Genomic DNA, 26,115 nt, shown 5'->3' with positions numbered 1-26,115 from the left:
AAAAATAATACTGATAATGTATATAAAGATGTCCTACCCATAATGGAACCAAACCAGGCACAGTTTGGTGGCAGAGCAGCATTCTAAAACCAAGGGAAAGAGCAAATAACTGATAGAAAGGTCTCAGATTACAGCTTGCCTGTGAATAGTCCTCTTATAAAATGTTATTTGATTACATTCCAGTAATAAAGAGAGGCCTATTTAGGAACTGATGACCCTGTTATTAACTGGAAGGTACACACAATAGTTCTGCAGGCATGAAAAGAAAAAAAATCAGTATTTGGATAAAGATAAACCAAATGTGCCACCCTCACTCAACTAGTGACCTTCACATCTTCTTTACCTTCTTCTCAAATTTGTTATTCTCCATTTCAGGAATCTATACTTAAACCTATCTTAAAAGCCTGAGCAGTAACAAAGCTTCTGTATCATGAACAATCATCACATTTGGGCTACTATATGCTAACAAACTTGTCTAAGGTCCTCGGCTGCCCACAAAGAATGTCCCCTTAGCAGCACATTTTCCACACAAAGATGAGGATCCTGTTATGAAAAGGTGTTCAGTTGCTTGGTACTGTGTCACAAAGAAAAATGGTGATGTCATAGGCAATTTTATGATCCTGTGGGAAGACAGAACAAGAAGATATGTAAGACTGGCATCTATAAATGTTTTCATCCCTGAAGAGGGACAAGAATAGGAAGAAAGTAAACATTTAAGCATTTGACAGGCAATATAGCCTTTTTCAAAAGACATCACAGCTGCTGTTCAAAGTAATAACACCACATATTAATCACACTTCTTTAATAGCACAGGAATTACCTAGTACATAAATATACATATACGTCATTGGTTTAAGTAATCATTACTAATTTCTCGTCATATTCTCTCTATACAATACACATATCGTACATATACATTCTAAACTATATATGTAGTACATATGCATCTTTTATTATATTATACATACGTACCTTGTCAATGTAAGTAGCACTTTCAAGTTCTAGGATGGGATGAGTCTACTCCATCTAACTTCGGGTATCTATGAAATCGACGTTCACATCTGAGCTATTTACCCTTGTTCCACTGCATAGTCAACGAAGGGAAAGAACAATTGTTAGCACTCAAGCCATTTGCATCCAATTCTTCTTTACACAGAAGTATATCTGGGGTAACACCATTTCCACAATTAGAATGGATAAACGTGAAGTCATATCACTAACCTTCACTCCTCTATGACTTCACACACCAGCCCTCGATTTCCAAACTATTCCAGAGGCCACAGGGCATTTAAGTCACAATTAAATGCAGGACAAAAAGAAATTAATGAGTGTGACATTAGCTCTATTTTGTGTCTTCAGCTCTAGCAAAGGAAAAGGTCTCTCTTTTATATGGAAATTGTGAGGGTCAGTTAAGCATAAAAACATTGATCAGATTCAGTACCTTGACCTACAAATAACACCACTGGGAATGACAACATTAATTATTTTTATTTATTTATGTGCTGCACTGCATTTTCTATGACCTGCATGGAATTAACATGCTTCAAAAGGTATTTACTCATTTTACCGCTATTTTCATTTGAATAAAATTTTCCAGTAACTGCAGTCAGAAATTCTCAAAGAGATTTCCAGGTTTTCTTTACAAACATCTTACAAGCTGTTATATTTTTCTCAAAGTAATTTTTAGAAGTACAGCAAGCCTCTGGAAAACTATTGTTTTGAAGATCACAGTAACCAGTGTTTCTTTATGGAGGATTTCATTTCCCAGAATGCTCCTTCTCTAAGACAATCAATAGGTGGTTTATCTTATACCTTGTAATTATTTTCTTCAGTAAATAATCTCTCTGGTTTTAGTCATTTTATAACTTCTTTATTTTTTCTTTTTTCATTTGTACTGCTTTCTGAATAGTCCTTAATCCAACCATAAATCTGAAAACTGTTAGATAGGATGGAAGCTCATTTGAGAGACTTGAAATTTACTCTGTCTTCAGAAAGCCTAGGCTATCTACACTTGATAAGGATTCCCTGCTGAAGCATCCTCCTACAGCCCAGACAAGGGGATACCCAGGCTCACTATCTTATGATGACTGGAAACCCATTTATGTCCACTAGATACTGCTCTCTTCCCAGGATGGGCCAGAGATACTAAAAGATCTGGGAAGTACATTCTGGAAAGTGGCAGTATCCTTGTGATCCATTAGCAAAAGAATGTCTTAGTTCCTGTGAAAAACTGCACTAGAGCAGGAAGGCTCCTGCCCTTGGGGAAAATTCAGTCTTCAGTGCACACACAGAGGAATGCTTTAAGAGATCTGTATTTGAATGAAACACATATATTCATGTACTGCAAGGACTATTACTTAGAAGAGCTTAATTTGCAGCAAAACAGCCTGTAAATTTAATGTAAGTAAACATTATCTGTCATATTCCTATGCTCTATACAGCTGGATGCCCAGAAAGGAAAGTACTAAACCAGATCTCTCACAGAATTTTTGAATGTCCACCTGGAGTAGCCATTGAGTGATTACACACCAATGGATGTCTGGAATTATTATATGATGATGACGATGATGAGGATGATGATGTAAAAAATCAGCCAAAACCAAGATGATGAAGGACAGGCAGCACTTCTTTGATTAACAGCTACTGTAAGGGACAAAATGGAATATCAGACTTGCTAATATAAAAAAAAATACATAAACAGCCAACGCAAAGAAGCCTGCGTAAATCTGCTATTAAAAAACTGTATAGTGGTTTTATAGTGCATAGAGAAATAGGATTCATTTATGGAGGAGAGTTTCTCCATTAGAACAGCCACTCCATGCTTCTTAAAGAAGGATTGAGAAGCACTTTCTGGAGGAAGATCTCTTCCTTGAGGTCACTACGTCAGAAAGAGGAGATCAGGAGAGATGTTCTTACACAGGGGTACTGGCATAAACTTTCCAAGTCCTCTAGTCTGAGATCCTTCAAAAAAAATAGTAAAGTCACAATAATGCCAGCAAATTCCTCACCATCTTAAGAAAACTCTCTAAAAAGTCAACTCTAAAGAAACATTAATCCTAATTTGGTAACATTCAGGAATGCTCACCTCCTCTCTTGATCTAAAGCATGCAAATCACTATGTTCTCTTTATTCTGACATAATTGTTTTATTCTAGTAATTTATTTTACCTAGTATGGGAGTTCACAAAAACTGAGAATTTGGTCAAATATTCACTCAGTATTATAGAAAGTAAACCATTTTTAAAATAACTGAGTTTCCATTGAAGAGATCTTGGAAACCTCAGAATCATTAGAGAAGGCATTCTTTTAATATTAGTGTTCCCCCCAAAAATGTAAGAAAGATATCTAACTCTACCGACTGATTCTGAAGGCTCTAGGCATCTCAGGTAGTTCAGGTAACAAAATGAAAATTGCAAAAGAATTTATTTACTTCATCTGTTTACAGAATCACCAGTAAATTTAGCTCAGAGCAAAAAGAAAATTGCAGGTTTCAAATGAGTGAAGCATTACTCTATTTATGTGAAGGAACATATGTTTCAGGAAACTTGGAAGAGAAAAATTCTGACTACCTGAATAGTAGGTTTTTTAACACAATTGTTATTAAACTGGCACTTCCCTTTCTTTGACTTCCTAAAATGTGGCCAAATGCTACCCATCTTCATTGCAACACAGATAGAGACCTGCTGGGGAGCACTGGACTGTCGTAAATATTAGACCATCATTTCTCTTCCTGCTATTCCCTAACTTGTCTGCTACACACATTCCAGACTGTGCAATAAATCAGACATTGCTTTGACAGACAATAGCATCTTTTGCAAAAGAATCCTAATTAAAACTCAGAGTCTCCTTTCTTCTGCACATAATGAAGCAATAATTCTGTGGGAAAATATTATTCAACCATACAATCAAGTGCTTACTAACATCTCACAACTTTTATAAAAGTTATACATTCTTTCTAATGGCACCTTCAGATATAATTACTTTTATCTCACAGAGAGTATCATTTTGCAGACAAAATGGGTATCACTGCCTTGAAAGAGTAAGATGAAAAATGTTTTCAATATTCAGTTGCAGAAGAGAATTTAAAACGTATCTTAATTGCATAATGATAAATAATCCCTGTTTAGCTCTACTACCATTCATTACCTCATCAAAAACTCACTAAAATTCATTTACTTCTGAGACTTTGTTTATTCCCATTGGTACTTCAGGAATTTTCCAGCATTTTCTACTTTATCTTCTCAGGGATAAGAAGCTTATAAGAAATTACAGCAGTTTATTCTCGATATCCTAACAATTCTTTTTATTGGTAGCTATGACCAAAAGACCAAATGTGCTAGCTGTTCAGTTATTTCAATTCCCAGATTTTCAAAAAAGCCAGTTTGCAGCCAGTACGACCCTGACACTGGGATCAGTGATGGGAACAACTGCAAGATCCCCTCTCCCAGGCACAGCAGGAAGCAAGCCAATGAAGGTCAGTGAGGACAGCAGCAGCATCCCAGGGTGAGATTAGTTGCACGCTCTGTCCTTAGAGATTCTGACACGTGGCTTGGAAAGTCAAGGAAGCTGGCTACCTTCTCACTAAACTGTCATGAAATTAATTCTAAACTGCACCTCTCAGCTGGCAGGGAGATGTTACACATCCATGTCCAAATCACATCCCAGCCAGGAGAAGATTTCTATCTCCAGCATCTCTGGTGTGCATTTTGGCATTTCTAGTGCTTCTCAAATGCATTAGAATGGTTAATCACTTTATTTTCCTTTATACAAACAGAAAGTTGACTGCAGGCAGTTTGTTCACACTCATCTCCCCTGCCTAACTGTGCTATAGAATGAATCAACAAATACCTAGCAAAATTAACTTACTAATGATATACAGTAAAGTTCTGATTAACAGATATTCCATAACTGTCTCTTTCTAAAGAACAGAACATTGCTTTCAAACCTTGTTTAACAAAGCAAGCTCATAGAAATCAATATAATAGTCTTCCTGCATGCCATGACTACAACTTTTTAGATAACTACATTTCCTTTCTGCAACGTTGTGCCTAACTTATAAAAGCACATGTGTCTGTGCATTTTTAAATGAAGTAGTTCTAAAATATTTTTCAGAAAAGGAGACAGTAGACATAGATTTTAAGAGGATAGAAGTCATCAAGTTTAGGACTTCTTTAGTATGCTGGGAGCCAATGACATTGCCTTCCTATCTTGTCAACAAATTGCACATTTCCAATGAGGCTGTGAGATCGCTTAGTGAAGCCTGAATATCTCCATAGGAAATTTTCCTACACTACCGATTAGAAATCAACCGTATAGCGGAGCAGACACCATAAGATACAGGAAGAAACATGGAGAGGTATTTTTAACTAGTGCAGTCTCTTCTGTGCTAATTAGGAGGTGCTGGCTTTGCTGTTGGGCTTAGGAGGAGTGGATGTTCCCTGCCCCACATGAAACCAGTAGCTTCTGGTCATGCTTCTGCTTCCAAGTGCTAAAGCTCATGCAACAAGTTCTGCATGATGGTCTGTTGCAGAGGGTCCTCCAGTCTAATATTATGTTTCCGTAGAATCATAGAATGGTTTAGGTTGGAAGGGACACTTCCTGCTATACCAGGCTGCTCAAGGCCTATCCAGCCTGGCCTTGACCACTTTCAGGGAGTGACCATCCACAACTTCCTTGGAAAACCTGTGCCAGTGTCTCACCGCCATCATCATGAAGAAATTCTTCCTAATGTCAGATCTAAACCTTCCACCCTCCAAATTAAAGCCATTCCCCCTCATCTTATCACTCCATGCTCTTGGAAAGGGTCCCCACCCATCACCCCCAAGTCCTTCTCTGCAGGGAAGCTTTCAATCACATCGTTCCTTGTCTTGTATCTTCTCCAGCTTGTCCAGGTCCCTCCAGATGACATCCCATCCTTCTGGTTTGACCAATTCACCACTTAGCTTGTTGACATCAGCAAACTTGCTGCAGGTGCACTCAATCTTGCATTTTTATCACCAGAGAATTTTTCAGAAAATCCCACAGGTAAATAGAGATAGTTGATGCCATCTCATAGTTCTCTATGTTATAATATTAGAAGATACATGGATGTGCATTGATAAAGCTTCTTAGAAGGAATCTTAGCTTCACTTAAAGTTCTCAGGTGACTTTAAGCGGAAAACAGACATACAAAATGTACCTGGTCTGTTGAACTGGCAAATTAACAAAATACACTTTTCTACTCCATCTCACAATTAGGAAATTGAAGAATTTGACCCTTGTTTCAGCTTCATTTAAGCTCTTACATGTTGTCCAGGTAAATTTTCATTGTGGTAAAAACAGAGGACTCTGTCAGAGTTACTGAATTTGGGTTATGCACCAGTAAAACTCTGCTACAGTACCTCTTCCGATGGAAAGTGTTTACTGAAATGACAGTGCCTACTGTAACAAAAGTTTACAATATCACAACATGGAAGGCATTTTAAGTCTCAGTTCAGCAAGGCAACCAGCAGTAGGTGGAGGGGAGGAAGAAGGAGGAAATAAATATTAAGTTCAGACAACTGTTATCTTATAGAGTATAGTGTGCTATACGGTAACATTCTTGTTATGTTCTAGGGACTGGTTTCTACCTGCGATTTCCCCCTTCATTACTAACAGCAGTTACTTTTTCAGTGTCGTGTTATTTTCTAAAGAGTTTGACATATAGCCTCAACACATATGATGGTTTTCATTGTTAGTCATGGACATACATTTTTATTATATAGATAAAAGAAGGAAGTTATGTATGATACAAGATTGAATTGCAAATTCTTCACCACCTTTGCAACTTCTGTTGATTGCCTATGGGCATAAATCTGTTGAGAAATACATCCTGGCATACTTTCCTATCTAATGACTTAGGTTTCAGAGCACACAGGTTTAGGAGCAGATCACTACTTAGCTTTTCTTACCAAATTATTAATCTACAGATGGATTTTTGACACCCTTTTCCAGAAATGACTGAATGCTTCATAGCTCCAAAGAGGTGAAGTCAGTGTTCCTGTGCTCTTGCTCTGCCAGGAAGGCAGTCACCAGGTGTTTGGGGGGTGGCACAAGTGACAGATTGAACAATGACACAGTTCAGTCTCTGTTGCTCTTGTGAACTGCACAGTTCTAGTTCTGCCAGATCAGAACAAGTCCTTCTCCCCAATATCATTTCTTGTGGCAGGTGTTGGTTTTGAAATACCCACAAGTGAATCCTAAGTGAAGACCACATACAAACATCTGACATTGATCTGATCTTAGTGTTTGGTAGGAACGGTTGGACTCGGTGATCCGGTGGGTCTCTTCCAACCTGGTTATTCTGTGATTCTGTGATGCCATAAATATTTCTCCCTTTCTACCACAGTATTTGGCTCAGAAACACTGATGAAAGCATTAGTATGTAAGAACTACACCATGCTATGGTGACTAATGAAACTGGAGAATGGGCTTTTTGTTTCAAAAACAAAGAAAAAGAGACATCAAATGCAAATGAAACATACAAAGGAAATGGGAATGGAAAAGGACAGAGGACACAGAACAGAGAAATGGAAAAGAAGATGCTTACAGAAGTGAAATTCATCTCACTTATTTCAGGTGTTTATCATGTTTGTGTCCACACCTGAGTTGTCTGTTTTTCCTGTACAGTCAAGTGAGAGGAGGTGATAATCCCACCGGTGCAGCCTAGGCTGTGGTTCACCTGGCCAGCTTGGGAGTCCACTTTAGGACTTTACTAATTTTCAATGACTTCTCAGATGATGAAAGCATCGGTTTTTTTTGTTTTGTTTTGTCATTTTGGAGTGGACTGCACCGAAAAGAATGCAAAAATATAATGCATTACAACCTTCATGTCATTTAAATAAGCTGCCTTAAGTTTTCCTTCATATATAAGACTGTGTCCACATTATTCAACACAGCATTTTGGAAAGATATTTGGATTAGGTTTAGAACTGTATGCTCATGCAGCATAGGGCAGCACAATGCCAAGATTCTGGAAGTAGGAGGGATGTGCTACTATCACACTTAAACTAGAAAATTTTCTCAGTAAGGTTTATCAAATGCATCAAGTGGAGCTTTATCTTAGAGCAGCTAAATGGCTCCAGACTCCTGACAAAGTGGTTTGGAGTCAGCTTGGGTTCATCTACACATGATGCTTTGGGTACAGTCCCTTACTTTCAAAAAAAAGAGATTGATTGATCTGTCTTTTTCTAACCAACATTACTTGTTAATACTAGATTCTTACTGACTTTCCATATCCAGATTCATGCTGCTTTTGCAGCACCATTTGAAGAATACCTGCTTGAATATTCCCTGGATTGAATAAATACATAAGCTTAAGTTGTTACCCTATTAAAGGAGCTCTTCTTCGCCCAAGGAGTTCTCTATCATCCATTTACTGCCAGCTTATTACTCCTTCATGTCATCGCAGTGGCCTTGAAGGGCAGTCTCCGTCAAGAATTTTCAGCGCTAAAAGCTAGGTGAAATTTAACACCTCAAGATTATCTTCAGTGGAAAATCACATTCTCTAAATACAGTCATTCCATTGAGCATGCCAACAAAATTGTTGATTTTTCTTTCCAGCTCCAGAGAACCAAATCAAAAGGGTACTATTTATTTAGGTGAAACTTCCCATTTCAAACAACTGTTTCTAAATAAATTGTTATGAAATAGCCAATTTGTTTGAAATAATGTCTGAATTATGCATTTAGACATTCTTTATTCAAAACATATTTTATTCCCTGAAGCATTCTGATACTTTGATTTTTCCATTCAAATTTGAAAGGGAGATGAAATGTCAGCATTTCCCAAATGATGAAAACATTGTTTTCCCAATACATTTAGTTTAGGACAGTTAACCAAAACCAGTTCTACCCATACCAAGGTCAAGTCTTTTAAACAATAGGAATGACAATCCCCCTCCTTTTAATTCTGAAGAAACCGAGTCAGGAAAATTACTGTAAGCCGTTCTTAATAATGTACAGACAGCAGGCAACACAGCCAAAAACCAGAATACTAAATGGCTGACTCTCATTTTATCTGTGCCATCCAAAAGGCCATGGAATGGCTCCTTTTGCAAGCTTTGGGGACAAACATAAACCTGTTCCCCTACTGGTACTTGTACCATTGACTTGCATAGTATACGGTGTCAAAATTCATGTATAGAATGAACAAAAAAAAAAAGCTGGAAAGGAAAGCTGTTCCTCTTTCTGATCCATCTGTGCCAAAACCAGAATACTCCATGCTGGTTGATGGTTCCAACTGAGTATTTTATTAGCAAGAATACAAATTTCTTTCATACCTATAACCAGAAGGGACTGCTAAGATCTCCAACTTGAGTCCCCTCAAGCATGCCACTGATGAGGTCCACAAGAGTCAGCACATTCTACCACTTGGTCCTCATTACCATTGTTTTATACACAATTTTCCTTTCAGTAAAACAAACAAACAAACAAATAAATAAATAAAAACCCATTGTCAAATAAGAGACATTCCACTAATATCTACTCAGAAGAAACCATACATTTCTCTTAGAAAATTAGTTTCAGAAAAACAAATGAAATTTCCCCTGGGATTCTTCAAATTGTTTCTGTCTTTGTATACTTTACATTTATTTTTACACCTTTATGGCGTGTTTTACTAAGCACCAAGAATTAGCCCAATCAATTTTTAACTGCAGAAGAATCTCAAGCAGTCATTTTCATAAAATTCAAAATGTTCAGCTGCTTCAGGACAATCTTCTGGCCTACAAACCTCTTCTGGAAGCCCATGTTTTTCCCCATAGGCCTGTAATTTACCCAACAGCTCACGCAAGAGGCAAGGTACAAAACACAGCTTTCTTCTACTCACCATACCTATCTTCAAATCCTAGGAGCTCCACTGTGAGATGGAAAATGGATCTCGTCAGCTTTAAAAGAGTCAGCTCCAACTATGGATGATGCTGTGTTTTCTTACTGCATTTGTGTGAGTTTTCATGCAGGTTACCCAGCCTGACTCTACAACAACAGGTTCACAGGCTCCTTTACAACAATAGATCAAAACAAAGAGAATAAAACATTCAGTGATACAGACAAGAACATAGTGTAGATGTTTTAAAAGCATTCAGGAGCAGAGTATTTCAAATACTGCTAAAATCAAAGGTGAAATCACTAGCAGGTGAGAGAGTAAAGTCAGATTTCTTCAGTAACACACTATTATCCCCAGCACTTAAGGGGAGAAATATAACCACATAAAGCATTTACTAAATTCCAAATAGCCAGAAAGTGTTTTTCTAGATAATGTATATAAAAATTTACATTGTCTAATTACTTTTTTTCACAAGGAAATATTTTTCTCCATACTGAATTATTTTTGCACATAAGCACTTTCAGAACTTAATTCTTAAGCCTAGGACAGCAACAGTTATGCAGCCAGACAATTTTATTTTAATTACTTGACTTTAATATGCATAGACAGTACCAACCAAGTATCAACACCCATATTTAATGATTCTTATTAAACTATGGAATCAAGGTCATTGTATCTATCTAAAATTGGCAATTAGTTTTTCAGAGTTCACAACCCCCTCCTTGCACACCATTAAGACTGACATGAAAACATACTCTCTTCACAGAAACAATTTTCAAAAGCCAATATTTTTCTAATTCTCTTCAAAATGGTTCATAAATCTGTTCTTGATTTGTCAAGGATTCAAAGATCAATTATATTTCATCCTTTGATATATTTTCACATTGCTATGGGGGAAAAAAATCCTTTGGTGAAGATGTATTTTGTTTTTATATCTGGCAAACAACTACTATTTTGTTTGTAATATATGGTCTCAATCTACAACAATTTATCTTTATCATCTAAGAATGCTTGACAGTACAGGACACCATTAATCCTGATTTCGAAATGGCAGATAATTTCACGTATAGAGCAAGTTTCAGCAAAAAACAGAATATCTCATTACTCCCAATTTTATGAAGGATGCTATCACTTATTTTAATTACTTTAATTTTGTTAATAGTTAAAGTTAACATCTGTTTAGAACTTTTGAAGTTTTTAAAAAAATGTAAATGGTACAGTTAGTTAAATATTGCATTCCTTTAGTAAGTGCTTGATGTCCTGTAAATGACTGGCTGCCTTACTCTTTGTCTCCATTACAATTTTTACACATATACATCCACAAATATCTACTTGGTTTTGTCATTGCAAAGAAAAGCTCCTGCACACAGGAATAGGAAGACTGAATGTCCTGTAGCAACCAAGGCCCTTCCCAAGTCCTTGCAAGGCAGCACCAACCACACAAATCAGACTCCAGAAGGATATTCCCACTCACCTCTGCCTCAAGGCAGCAACCAATTTCTTTCTGCCTGTGTACCCTTGTTGTTACAGAAATCCAGGGACAGACACATCACATTATTCTGCTGCAAGATGTTCTAGAGTTTCATCATTCAGACCACCAGAAAGCCTAGTACTATTACGAAAACCTCATACTACCCATTTTTTATGTGGTTTTGCAGAAAATTCACATTTAAATATGTAAAGTTTTTTTCAGCCAGCCTTTCATCCTTGCTGAAAGCTCTCCTCATCAGGCTAAGTTGGGCAAACAAAACTATTCTGTCTTCTGAGGCGAAGTAGTCTTGAGAAAGATATCCAACCATGTAACAGGGAGCTGACGTCTAGTCTGTTACTACCAATTGGCCCCTGGAAGCAACCAAAAATACTTCTGTCTTACCTGGACTGAACTTCATCCAGCTTGCTACTACTTGAACAATAATCTTAAGTGACACTTAGTCAATCAATCAGCAGCCTATGTAAAATAAAACCACCTGCAGAGCTGGATATCTTCCATAAGTTCAAATTACTACAACAAAAACACCTCATCACATTAACTCCTGAAAAAACCTCTCAGAGCCTTCAGAAGGACCTCCTCCACCATAAGCAAACCCTCAGGTCATTACTGCCATCACACAACCCACTGCCCTCCAAGTCTTCTCCTCATCCCACAAGCACAATGACACCTACTCCCATCCTGACTTACTAACGTGCCGGTTTAACTTGCAGTCAGCATTCTTGGAGGCAGATGACACACGTGAAATTATCACCTCTGGTACAGAAATGCTATTGTTGCCAAAAGGATAGAATTAATAATTCAGTCTCACTATCATACCATGAAATGAAAGGAAATGGAACCAGGAAATCAAGAATTTTTTAAAACCTCAAGGATTTCTGCAGCTGCTCTGTAACCATCATTATATAACATTTCCCAAAAATCAGGGATCCGCCACAAGTCATTACCAAGCCACATGTCCTGGCCTTTAAGCACTGTGCAAATCAGACTCTTCAAAACAAGCCAGAACACTGCTTTGTCAAAAGGAGGTGGTATAGTAGCATACCACCGTTGCCTCTGCTACTGAAGCAGAAGATAGCCTGCTATACGTCATAAGCATCAAGACTTTACATAAATAAAACTGACTTAAATTCAACAGGGAATGTTTTCTCTGCCCTGCTCCCCATGTTAACTACTTTATGACAAATCTTTAAAAATACTTCTCATTTTAACCCAAGCATCTATGAAAGCTGCTGACCAGCAAACAAGTTTCTATTTCATAACCATAAAGTTACTTAAGAAAGCCCATTCTGAAGACATTTGAAAAATAGGTCTGTGAATCCAGTCCGAAAAGCTTGAAGAACCTGAAAGCCAGATGTTTGTATGGAGGTGCAAGGTCGCAAAGTAGTAACAGCATTTAGTGAATGAACTGAAAATGTTGACAAGAAATGGAATTTTGGCCAGTTCTTATCTGAAACAATGTTATCACATTTTCACTTGTGAGTAATGAAGCAGAGTCCAAACAGCAGCTGTATTCCAGTTCATGAACAGGACATTCTCAGGAACAAAAAACCCAAGCTGTTTCTTTGTCTGTCCACAGCTGCTGATCAGAACATCTAATTATCAACTTTGCTGCCTACTTAGAGGGTGCCATTCAGCGACAGAAGAAGTTTCTTCACTAATTTTCCCTATTTCGTTGCTTCAACAATGATTTACAAGTGCGGTAAACCATAGGGTCTTGCTCACAGAACATCTCTGTGTCAAATCATAGAAGCATTTTCTAAAATAATTCTGAAAAATATTAGTTTTCTATAGGCACAAGACTGCAAATAGCAGCTGTGTTTATTTTTCACTATAAGCCCCTTATGCATATAACTACATATATTATATTGGGATTGATTTTGTTTTTCCACCAATTTATATTATAGAATCGTACAGTGGGTTGGGTTGGAAGGCGCCTTAAAGCCCACCCAGTTCCAACCCCTCTGCCATGGGTAGGCACACGTCCCACTAGATCAGGTTGCTCCAAGCCCCATGCAACCTGGCCCTGAACACCTCCAGAGATGGGGCATATATTACATGTTAGCGAAAAAAGCAAATTAGTAATGTAAAGAATCCATATGTTAGAGCTACAATTTGCTTTATCAACAGTGTTGCAGATTCCCTTCTGGCTCCTAATTGATTTCATAATTTGCCTGGTTGCACAAGAAACTGCCTCTATAATGAGCTCCTGTGAGTCTATATTTCCATACAGTCCATCTGAAGTGTGAAGATCTAAGCTAAAGATATTTCAGGGAACTCCTGCAATTGAACATGCAATACAGTGCTTAAAATGAATTGGCACAGTAACAGTAGAAATTCAATTTCATTTATGATTCAATACTCTACAAGGCTAAAAAAGAAAGCCACCTGGAGCTTACAGCTTGGTTGAGTAGGATCATACTTCAACCTCTTTTGTTGTGGCTCAGTTATTAAAACTCATCTGCAACTGAAATATATTTCTAAACTCCTAGAGCCAACAGCGAAACTGTTCTTTCAGCACTTTTTGCAACATTTCCTTTCCTCTCAGAAAAGGAAACAGAACTGGAGAATGGTTGGCAGGAGAGGCCAGATCTCTGGCAACATTATGATAACAAGCAGACCAGGAACATAAGGAACAGTTCTGTGAGAGACATCTAGGGAGATGCAAAGACAGCAACCTGAAAGAAAGCTTGGCCTGAGATATTAAGGAAAGGCCATACAGTGTCATTTCAGATTATAAACACATTGAATTCATAACACAGTCCATTATTCTTTCCTCTAAATTGCCTCCACAGCAACCTCACCTCGCTGGTCATTACAAAAGCTTAGCATTTTCTGCATGAAAAACTGTTTCCTCCCATCTGTTGTAAATTCGTTTCTCATTAATTTCCCTTTGCACTTACTTGTGGTATTTAAATAAGGCCATTATTGTAGACTAAGATGGCATGGATTCAGCAAATAATGAGGCACAAGGAACCTGCCCTCTCCATATTAGTTTCAGAGGTCTCCTTGACTGCATTCTTCCATGAATGCTCATCATGCTGTTTCAATTTGGTTTTATTACACACAATTTGAATTTCCCCATTATGAAAACCCAAATCTTCATCATATCTGAATTTCAGTGATGCTTTCCTTTGGTAATGGACCAAATTGGGAATCTAGATGTGCATTTGCAATTTGGGCTTTAAGTCTCAAGTTGCTTGTGCTGTCTTGTTTGGCCCTAAAATCCTCTCACATTAATGCCAAAGTGGACTTAGAGAGTTTTTTTCAACTATATAGCATACGTCAAATTATCTCATACAAAAATAAACAAGCCAAACGCAAACCTGAACTTTCTCAGAGCACAGTAGAATTTTAATAATTCACAGGATTTAAATTCCAACAGGTGCAGTAATTCAACCTTGCTTTTCCTGACCAAAGCTGCCTTCTTTAATTTTCAACTTATTCCCCTTGATTAAGCATTTTGAATCTTAATTTCCTGTTCATTCAAAACAAAAGTTTTCTCTACCATCCCATTACTGTGCATCTTGTATTGACCCAGGAGAGAGGGTATCAATAGTTATCATTAAAAATATTCTTAATGATAATCTAGACCAACTAGTGCTTATTGGTGATTTTATTACAATAACATTTTAACTATATATCTCAAATTTATAAACATTATAAATTGAGTTATCTAATGAAAATACTTAGCAAAGGTGCAGTATTATCACTAGTCCAGTGTTAATGCTCAGGAAATTTGATCAAAAATGATCAAGGCTTATGAGTACATAACTTCATTTCATAAACTAAATATAAAGTAACTAGCTTTTTTAATGCCTTACTTTCTACAGTCTAATTCTCAAAATTCTTCTCCTATGGTTATTAAACGAAAGATGGAGAAGATTTCTTTTATGCTCTTCAACACACACCAGTAGAGAATGGGCTCCTAACAAAAGAATTAAATAATTTTGTTTCCATGTTGTAGAAGGAGAATGGAAGCATTATTAATCTAGCAGTAACAGAATGGATTCATCACACTGATAATATGTGGGAATGTTATTGAATTTTTAATTAAAAGAAATACATAGAATTCTTAGCTATTAAAGTAAAATGTCAACGAATTTCTATACTGAGTTGTAATTGCCAAATGGAAATGCTAATAGCAAATCAAAACTCTATAAATGTCAAGTTGTAACATTAATTATATCACTATTATATCACTACAATATCACTATTATATTGATATATAAATGTACTTATTTTTACAATCAGGCCAAAGATGGCACTCAGAATCAGATAAGTCTATTTCATGGCCTTGTCTTTAGCCAATTAGGAATAAATATAAAACACATCAAAGTACAAATAAGGTTTATCTTCTTAGCAGCATTTTCTTTTTAAGCTAGAAAAAGAAAAACTTAGTGGCTTGTAAATTAGGGGAGAAATGACCAGTAAATACATAAAGATACGTCTTAAATGTCAGAAGGTAGGCTGACTATGAAATCCATCAAAAAACAAAAGATCCTTTGGAGATAGAAGTAGAAGAACAGAAAAAAAATGGAGTAACCATGTCAATGGAGGAATTTAAAACAATTAAACATTGGGCCAGTTTTCAGGTATGGTGTGTTACCCCATGCCAGGTAAAAGCGAAACTGAGCAAGTTTTGGGTGTTGGAGGAAAAACATGAAACAGGAGAAACAATTCCCACCTCTCAAACATGATGCTAACAACAAAGAAGGAAAATAAAAGACAAAAGAACTAGACCTGTGCTAGACCTCAATCTCATAAAACAATCACCTATGAAGTATTACAAAGCAAACAATTTACCTGCAGAAACCAGTTCAGCAAAAGAATTCTTAGAAGGTAAGGAAATAATCAAAGGAGAAAATACACTATGGTGTGGTCTGATGAGGTGAGAGGAGCCTTATAGTCTAAAAGAAATCAGGTTACAAGGAGACAGGTGACGTAAGAACTGCGTAAAAAAAAGTGTAAAGAAAGCAATAGCATACTAATGAAGCTTGTTGATGTCGCAAAGCATTTCCAGCATAAAGAAGGACTGTAAGATCATGCAAAAAGCATCAAAGTGTGGAACAAAAAGTGCCATTGTACCAGTGAGAAAATACAGAATAGAAACTTCTGTTACTGAGTATGGATTTATCAGTGGGTAGCTGCAGAGGGAAAAAAAAAAAGAGATGTGTAACCACTGAATGATTATGGACCACAATGTGATGAGTAGTGAAAAATATATGCAATCCTAAGACATGTCATTCATGGATAGCCTTCAGGGAGTATAAAAAATTATATGCATAAATATTAAAATTTATTTCTAGCGGGAAAATTTAGTACTTCTTCATAGAACTACACTGAGATTGAACTAAGATAAACCACTGAGTTCCATTTTGCTCATACTTCACAAAATGTGCTTTTAACTGGAACACACACAGAGAAGGTCTAAGACCACCAGAGGAACATAAAAATGGTTTTCACCTGAAGAAAGAAACAGAGCTAGGTTGGGTGATCAAGCAAAGTGGAAGCTGAATGAGAACATAGTTCTTTCTCTAAGATATGAACATAGATTAAAACAAGACAGGTAAGAAAACATTTATGGGCAATATTCACTTACGAGTAATGGATGCCAATTAAGTGCCTAGGAGAAAGCAGTCCTAACCAGACTTCCACTAATAGTGAGTCCAACAATCAAACCAGCCTTGGACCTCATTCAATAAATTTACAAAGAAGAGTACGTGACTCTGCTGTCATTAAAAGCCGTGAGTGGACTCAATCTATGACTGGTGTTTTCCTGTGTTCTCTCCCATGTTAGGCTGGAACATTTAAGCTCAATTTTTTATTACATTAAGTGTAGATGAAGTCTTGTAGAATCTCATTTCTGTTATCTATGACAGCTCGAAGGACAGTGGCAACGATTCATGGAGCAGACAATCATCCAAGTTACAGTTTACTAACACCTTGTTTTGGAATGACTCAATAATTTCATTCTTATGAAGTGAGAGAGAGGACAGAAGGAGAAAGAGGAGAAAGCAAAGCATTTTATAAAGGCAACAGGGTTTGTATGGAAGAGGTGAAAATGGAACATGGAAGAACCAAGAAATAAAAGAAAGTAGCTTCAAAATACAGAAACCTAGAAAAGGGGTTTTAATTTGTTGAGAGGCTGAAGGACCTCTTATGTTACAAGGAAGGAACGATCTTTGCAGTAATCATGGCAACAAGCTTCATCTGCATTCTTTCAAAATACAAGGCTGTATTAGAAATAAATGCTATAAATATATATTACATAAATATTTTACCATGATCTTCTCCTTCTATGAGGAATGAGCTGTAACTTAGATCCTGCAAATTCACACAGGTAGAAAGAGTAACAATGTCTCAGGTCTTATTAAGCATACACAACTTCTTTAAGAATATTTATGCTGACCAATAATTATGTACAAGTAATACCAGTCACTCGAGCTACCCCGAGCAGTTTATTGCAGATCAACATCATATTAAGCACTTCTATATTTCCCTGTATGTAATTCCTCAACATGAAGCAAAATTTACCTGCAAAATGCCTAGAGACTTGGCTTCCAAAAGAAATCTCACACTTTCACAGCAAGCTGCAGAACAATGATGTCACAAAAAATCCATGTAGACTTCATACACTCTTCTGACAGAAAGCTGGTTTGCATGTCTTCACATTTATCACTTTCCAAGAAGCTAACTCTTAATCACAGTCCACTCATGTAAAAGTACTCAGGCAGACAACTAATTTCTGCTCTTGTGGTTATTTCCTAACTGATTCAAATTCATTGGAACAGATTCAAGAACATCAACCCTATGCCCAGCTAGAACAGCCTGCCTGAGATGTAACAAAGACACCCTGATACCAACACACACCACAGACATAAGGTACAGGCATTTTAACCATGAATTAAATCAAAAACCATTCCAGTCACAGTCCTGTTGGATGGTTTAAGACAGCTGGGAATATAGCCAAGTTGAACGTTTTGACTACATCTGGTAACCAAAGAGCTTTGGAGGACCAAAAATTTCACTCTGGCTGCTGGCCAGCTTGCCTTATCCGGACACTTGTAAAGGCAAAGTGACTGCCATCTGTGGAAGGAGCCAAAAATATCTCATCAGGATCCATTATGTGAAAAAAAACCCAGCAGAGTGGAGTTACAATCATTTTTACAGTTTTCTTTTTTCGTTTTGGCTTGGATGTAGTTCTTGTATGTAAATCTATATCCATACTACTTTCATACTACTTCAGAGCCACTGAGGACCTGTCATGCTTGATGGTCAAGATGGAAGGAAATGCAACACATACATGCAAAAAATGTCAGATCCCGACTTGCCTTCTCAAATACAGAGGGGAAATATTCACATACCACAAGGATGACAAAACAAAAGAAGACTCAACTGGCAGAGGAGGGAGTCAGCAGCCATTCTGGGTACAAGAGGGTCCTTCTCCTGTGGTTTGAGGACTCTGGACATTTTCCTCAGAATGGAAAGAATAGGTCTTACAGGTCTCTCAGGAACAGTCATGCAGGCAGGGTTCATTGAAGCATAAAGTTGCCTTTCTCCAGAACTCACTGACCTACCTTCACAAAAGGAAGGAAGGAAGGAAGGAAGGAAGGAAGGAAGGAAGGAAGGAAGGAAGGAAGGAAGGAAGGAAGGAAGGAAGGAAGGAAGGAAGGAAGGAAGGAAGGAAGGAAGGAAGGAAGGAAGGAAGGAAGGAAGGAAGGAAGGAAGGAAGGATACAGCCTTCACCTGGACTTCCTTTCTACTGAATGTCTTCCCAAAAGGATTTTGCTCTCATCTCATCACATCTTCCTATGAAAAAGAAAAAAATCCCAGTTGATTCCTGGTTTATTTTTTAACCAGGAAAGAAATTCAGGTCTTTGAATTAGCTAAACAAAAAAGAATGCTTTATCTGTACACCCTTACATTGAAAACAAGAAATTAAATAATTAAATAATAAGCTCACTTATTCCTCTCCAAAATAGTGACCTAGTTCTGCTACCTATACTATAGCAGCTCTTTCTCAATTGTACTATCTCTATTTTCTCTACGGTGATCTAAGACATGGAAGGATACAGGCTCTTGCTCTCTTCCTTTTCCTCCCTGTGGTCCATCTCCTAGGTCCACATGGAGATATGCAGGAATCAGCAGTTTCCTCTCCACAACAATTTGCAGGAACTGCAAAATTTGCCAGGTCAAAAACGAAGTTGGCTGCATAGCTAAGAATCAGAGGCAAGCCACCTGCACTACTGTTCTGTATCATTATCAACCACCAAATCTCCTGTTCTCAAATAAATGATCACAATTTTGTTGTTTGTTTTAAAATACAACCACAAATTTAGGAATAAGTGCTTCTATCACGAGAGATTTTAAAGAAATACATTGAGAAAAATAAATTTCAACCTCATTTTACTATTTCAACTTCTACATTGTTCTAACTGTTATATCTGGAGAAAAGGAATGAGGAAGACTGTGTTTGAAATGTGCAAAAAATGCTTCAAATACCTTTCTGTGCTCCATGAAGAAAAAGAGGCTTTTCTTTGTCATTTATATCGAAAAAAAATTAAGGGGACCTTATTATCATGATAAGAAGCTAAGGAGATGAAGAAAAATCTGTATTTTCGTGGGGTGTCATACATTCTTTGAATGGCTTTGGCTTATTAACACATGAACCTCTCAGACCTCTTCAGAAGAGAAAATGGAATAAGATTGTTTTGTAAGTGCAGAAGCTGTACTGTACCGAAACTGCATTGTGGCTAATAGGCTGCCCATGAGCGAACTTTTCTTTAGTCCTGGGAATTATACTTGATACTTAAAATAGGAATCCAATTATCATTATTACTTTGATTCCAAAGGTTTTATGATTGTTGACCTTCAGACAAAGAGCTCTTCTTTTTTTTTGGTAGACAATATATTTCTCTTACAATTCCCTGATAGAGCTAAGCGACAAGTAACTTAATTTCCTGGCACAAGTTTTCTTTTAACAAAAATCTTCTTATTACCAAAATCCTAATCAGACATTTTGAGATTATTCAACCTCTGGGGACATAATAAACCAGCACTGCTTGGAATGTATGCATCATTCTTTATAAAAACCGATTACCCAGAAGTTTTAATTATCCCTCAGACCTTCAGCCACACGTGTAACATCTGCTAACACGGCAAGTGCAAATACCTAGTCGTGCATGCTTGAATGACTGATAAAAAAATGCACACCCAATCTACTGCTTTTCTTTTACATGCTCTGAGTTAATATTTGCACAGCAGCTGGAGAAAACATCTCAAGGATGGAAGGGGTAAAAAGTCAAACCATGAAGTCAAAATTTGTTTCATTTACTCACATGTATTGGTCTTCCAGAGCAGTAACATACTTTGCTGATAATGAAAAATCTGGAGCTTGCTTTGTAATAAAGGATTGACAACTTGTTTAGAAGTAAAATTCTCTTTCTGCACTCTCCATCTTCCAAATACACCAACCCCAGTAAATGATATACTCTTAATGAGAAATTGCTCATGACAACAGAAACAGGATGAGAAGCTACATAGTCATTCCAACAGCGACAGCGTGCTTCTGTCATGAACACTGACAACAATGGCAACAAAGCAGAAGCTGTCTGCTCTGCAGAATTAGAAAAAGATGATAATAATAAAGCAAGTGTATCAGAGAAAAGTGCCACCAAAGATAGTCCTGAGGAAGTGTTTATGAACATAAATATCTGACAAATACTGGGTCTACTTGATGTTCCTATCCTTTCATTCCGTAAAGTGGATAAGCGAAAGTAAACAAATGTAATGTTTCTTAGACTCACCATCCATGACGGGGCAAAAATACGCTTTGGTACCTAAATAATTTATCTTTTAATTGCTGTATTCAGAGTTATAAACACAGCAATGATCATTGCTCATGTAGATCTCTACTTCTGTATTAATTTTCCTACTATGCAAGTAATCAAGTATCAATTTTCTCCATGAAAACCTTTATTTCATATTCAGGATCACCACACCAGAGCATTTTTATCACCCAATGTTTTATTAACATACATGTAAGAAGAACTAAATGCCTCTTCAGCCAAATGTATTCAGATTGTGGTAAAGGCACTAAACCAAAAAGAAATGTAGCAGTATAGATGAACTACTCCAAAAGATGGACGCTTAATTTATGGAAAACTGATGAGAGGAGGACACTGACATCCAGCCTACAATTGCTGATTCTGTTCTCAGCTGGCACTAAGAGGTGGAAGTTCCATAAAGAAACATCTTGCCAGAAAACTTAGTCAAGTACAGATAATTGAACATTTTCCAGCGTCAGAGTGTTATGGCAAGTCAAAAGGATCATGATGCATTCTATTTAGTCATATTAGATTAATTAATTCACCATACTCGCAGATGATATGTCAAATCTCACACTAAGTTTAAGTACCTGTGAAGAGAAAGCTCCCATACAGCTCATGTATTGGCTTGATATTCAAACCACTCCTTTCAAATTCAGAGAAGTCACTGAAAAGAGAGCTAGCTCAGATTGCAAGGAAACAACCTCTTTGTTTTATTCATGATCTCATGAAGAGGAAGATTTTAGCTAGTTCACTCTTAAAAGCCTTTTGTGATCATGATTCCATAATGTCATGATGTAACCACATCTAGAACTGATATTCAACCTTAAACTCCATCAGAGCATCTCAACCAGTTTTTCCCTCATCACCTCTTAATTGATACTTAAAGTAGGTAATTGCTCTTACCTTTAGAAGCAACTAGCCACATACTTGAAACCTTTCCTCTTCCCTCTGTTTTCTCTTCTCTAGTTTAAACTGTTCCTCTTGTATCATGTTTCATAAAATTATCATTTTTGCTCTTGACTGTTCTCATGGGCATTCTTTAATCTATCTCCTCATTAAGAAGGGTGCCAAAAAGTCATACAACTTCAGCTGAGGCTTCGCAAACATCAAGCACAAGAATTGACCTGGAGTTATTAAACACCACATTTGTTAGTACTAGTCAAATCAGCATTTTTCTTTTCACAACTGGTTTCTCTCTATCTACTATGAAATCCTTATCCTTTCTCTCAGTCTAACAAGTTATCGCCCAATCTGTAGACACAGACATGCATCATGAGCAGGAGCTGCAGAAATACCAGTATAAAGTAGCCACTGACTGATTGTCACTGCTTTGCCTGCCAGCTGGTCCAATGAGTTTTTGTCTTTTTCCTCATTGACACAATACATTTTCCAAGTTGATGAAATGAAAAATAACTGACTCATCAACAGCAATGAATAAACAGAGCTATGAGGCAGCTCAATACAGCAAGTCAATGGAAGAGTCAGCAAGGCAAAACCATAGCTGATTTCACATAATGCTGGCATTAGTCCTGCTTGGAGCAGAAGGTAGAATGGATGACCTCTTAGAAGTGCCTTCCAACCTACAGTTTTATGAGTCCTTTATATACAACAACTAAAGGCAGTTACTGGTTCGGAGAATGGGTTCTGAGCACAGACAATTCTTAAGTACAAATTCATCAATACTTGGGAAGATTAAAGCAATCTGCCGTTTTACCTAGGACATCTGATCTCTACTCGGAAATATGGTTCACAGATTCACTGTATTTATTATTTTAAAAATAAAAATTAACATTTTTCTTTAATTCTACTTATCTAGATTTTCTTCTTTCATAGTTCTGACAAGTCCTATTTTGATTAAGATCAGGACCCAGTAAGAGTATATAAACAAGAATTTTATGCGTCTCATTAGGTAATTTGTGATGTGCTAAGTATACAAAAGAGGACAGTTTACCAAAATCTACTTTTAAATCAGTAAGTCAAATAGTAAATATCTGTATACATTGGTTCGATTTTTTCTTGCTGCTGGGTGGGAACCCAGCCTAATTTCTGAGGCCTGTAGCACAGGTTTCATCTTCTCAACTGTTGTTCTAGAACCTCTTCATAGTGCAATGGAGACAACTAGCTGCTGTCAAAACAAGGCTTGTCTGACCCCTACATTTTGCACCAGGAGGCACTGGTCCATTATGATTCCTGTAAGAAAGACACTTGACTTCGTAAAGTTTTGTTTAACATGCCCTTTATTAGAGGTAACTCTATAAGGAAAGATGCAATAGTGTAGAACATCATCTTACTTCCCATCGGATGGCAGGAATCCCTAGTGGTGCAGGATCTCCAAGCCACACACAGCATGCTTTGCAGACCCTGTCCACATGAAAGCATCCCCATGTTTTGGGTCATTCAAGCTACTATAGGATTTTCTTACAAGGACACAACTCTATTCACCATTCTTACTGTCAAGCAGGAAGGAGGTTCATGCAAGAACTTCTTGCTGCACTGTTAGATGCAGGCAAGTCCAGACAGGTGGTGTAATTGCTGATAGCTAGTGGGAGCTGCCTGTGGGATCCTCCATTCCAGTAAGCTGGACTAGTTCATCCTGAAGCCCAGGGATAAGGAATCTCTGCAACACATCATATTCCTGGAAACAAGGACGTACATGCATCACAGCTCACATAATCAGGTTAAGTTCTATGCATATCACCACCTCCTCAATGTACAGCGGTGGTCTGGTCAGGTTCTCCACACCTTGTCAGACCTTTGGTTTACTGTTAGATGAACCTGGCCCTTGAAATACATGTTTTCAGGGCTCAGTGCTGGGTCCAACCCTGTTCAATGTCTTTATCGATGACCTGGATGAAGGCATCGAGTGCACCCTGAGCAAGTTTGCGGACGACACTAAGCTGGGTGGAAGGGTTGATCTGCTGGAGGGTCGGGAGGCTCCAAAGGGACCTGAACAGGATGGACCGCTGGGCAGAGTCCAGTGGGATGAGGTTTAACAAGGCCAAATGCCGGGTCCTGCACTTGGGGCACAACAACCCTGTGCAGCTACAGACTAGGAGAAGTCTGTCTAGAAAGCTCCCTGGAGAAGAAGGACCTGGGGGTGTTGGTTGACAGCGACTGAACATGAGCCAGCAGTGTGCCCAGGTGGCCAAGAAGGCCAATGGCATCTTGGCTTGGATCAGAAACAGTGTGACCAGCAGGTCCAGGGAGGTTATTCTCCCTCTGTACTCGGCACTGGTGAGACCGCTCCTCGAATCCTGTGTTCAGTTCTGGGCCCCTCACTATAAGAAGGATGTTGAGGCTCTGGAGCGAGTCCAGAGAAGAGCAACAAAGCTGGTGAGGGGGCTGGAGAGCAGGTCTTATGAGGAATGGCTGAGAGAGCTGGGAGTGTTTATGCTGGAGAAGAGGAGGCTGAGGGGAGACCTCATTGCTCTCTACAACTACCTGAAAGGAGGTTGTGGGGAGGAGGGTGCTGGCCTCTTCTCCCAAGTGACAGGGGACAGAACAAGAGGGAATGACCTCAAGCTCTGCCAGGGGAGGTTTAGGCTGGACATTAGGAAAAAATTCTTCACAGAAAGGGTCATTGGGCACTGGAACAGGCTGCCCAAGGAGGTGGTTGAGTCACCTTCCCTGGAGGGGTTTAAGGGACAGGTGAATGAGGTGCTGAGGGGCATGGTTTAGTGTTTGGTAGGAATGGTTGGGCTCAATGATCCGGTGGGTCTTTTCCAACCTAGTGATTCTGTGATTCTGTGATTCTTCTCCAGTGAATTTAAAGGCGAATTAGACAAGACAACAGGCAGGTCAGCTGGAAACTTCTACATTGTAGAAATCCGTAGCTTTATAGATTACAGATGAGCCCTCACATTCTCATTGTTCCTTCAGTTTCTTAACTTTGAAGAGACAAGTCATTGGACTGAACTTGTTGGAAAAGAAAAACTGAAGAGAGTATGCCTTGTTTAATTTAAATTATGTAAGGAATAGTTGTAGACCTTAAGCTGCATGGTTCTGAGTTCAATACAGATGTTGAAAATATAACAGAATTTTCAAAATATAGTGCAATTAAACAAAAACAATAAAAAAGAGAAACCCCCAAGCCCCAACATTTATTACCTACTAAGCTTAAGACACCAGCTGCAACAAAATTAGTTGTTAACTTTATTTGTGGTCCAAGGCTGCTGCAGTTAGCCAACAGGATCTTGGCGTCCTGCTGTGTTTTCAAAGCTCCTAGAAAGACAAGCAGGTGCCTGGAATAAAAAATACTGTGGTAGAGAAAACCAACTCAGTGCCATCACTTGATGGCTTTTCCAACATAGTCAAAAAAATTATATGTAAAAAATATGTGCTGTCATAATGACAGCAATACAATATATTTTTCAGCACAGATTTAATGAGTTAGCTGAAATGACAGTTTCCCTCGCCAGCCCTAGTTGGTTTTAATCTATTTGTAGTCAAGAATTATTCCTTTGGTAGATGACCAGAGCAGGAGCTCTAGGCTTTTACTCTCTCCTAATACTAACCTAGTGTCGGAAACGACGGGAGACATGCACATCAGATGATGATCAACAAGTCTCAATTTATTAAGGATAAAGCGATGACATATATACACTAGTTAATTAGCTCATACATATTGCAAAATACAGGCTCATCATTGGTTACATTATTTTCGTCATTTACTGCAAAAGGTCTGAATATAACACAATACTGCATTATTCTGTTACCACGGCTATTATAATTATCTAAACATCAAGTTCTTAAAAAGAAACAACTACAAACATGATTATCTCAGTCTCACTACGTTCTGTACTATGATCTAAGCGGCTTTGAACTTGCTAAGCCTTGCGTTTCGGCCATAACTATTGTAACATAATAGCTAAACTTAGGTAGCCAAGCCTCGAGGGGCCTCATGACCTTTTTCCTGCAACCAAGTGCTCACAAGGTCATCCACATTTCCCCC

Source organism: Phaenicophaeus curvirostris, chromosome Z, assembly GCF_032191515.1.
Source record: "Phaenicophaeus curvirostris isolate KB17595 chromosome Z, BPBGC_Pcur_1.0, whole genome shotgun sequence".
NCBI lineage: Eukaryota > Metazoa > Chordata > Aves > Cuculiformes > Cuculidae > Phaenicophaeus > Phaenicophaeus curvirostris.
Note: the sequence above shows the minus strand (reverse complement) of the source record.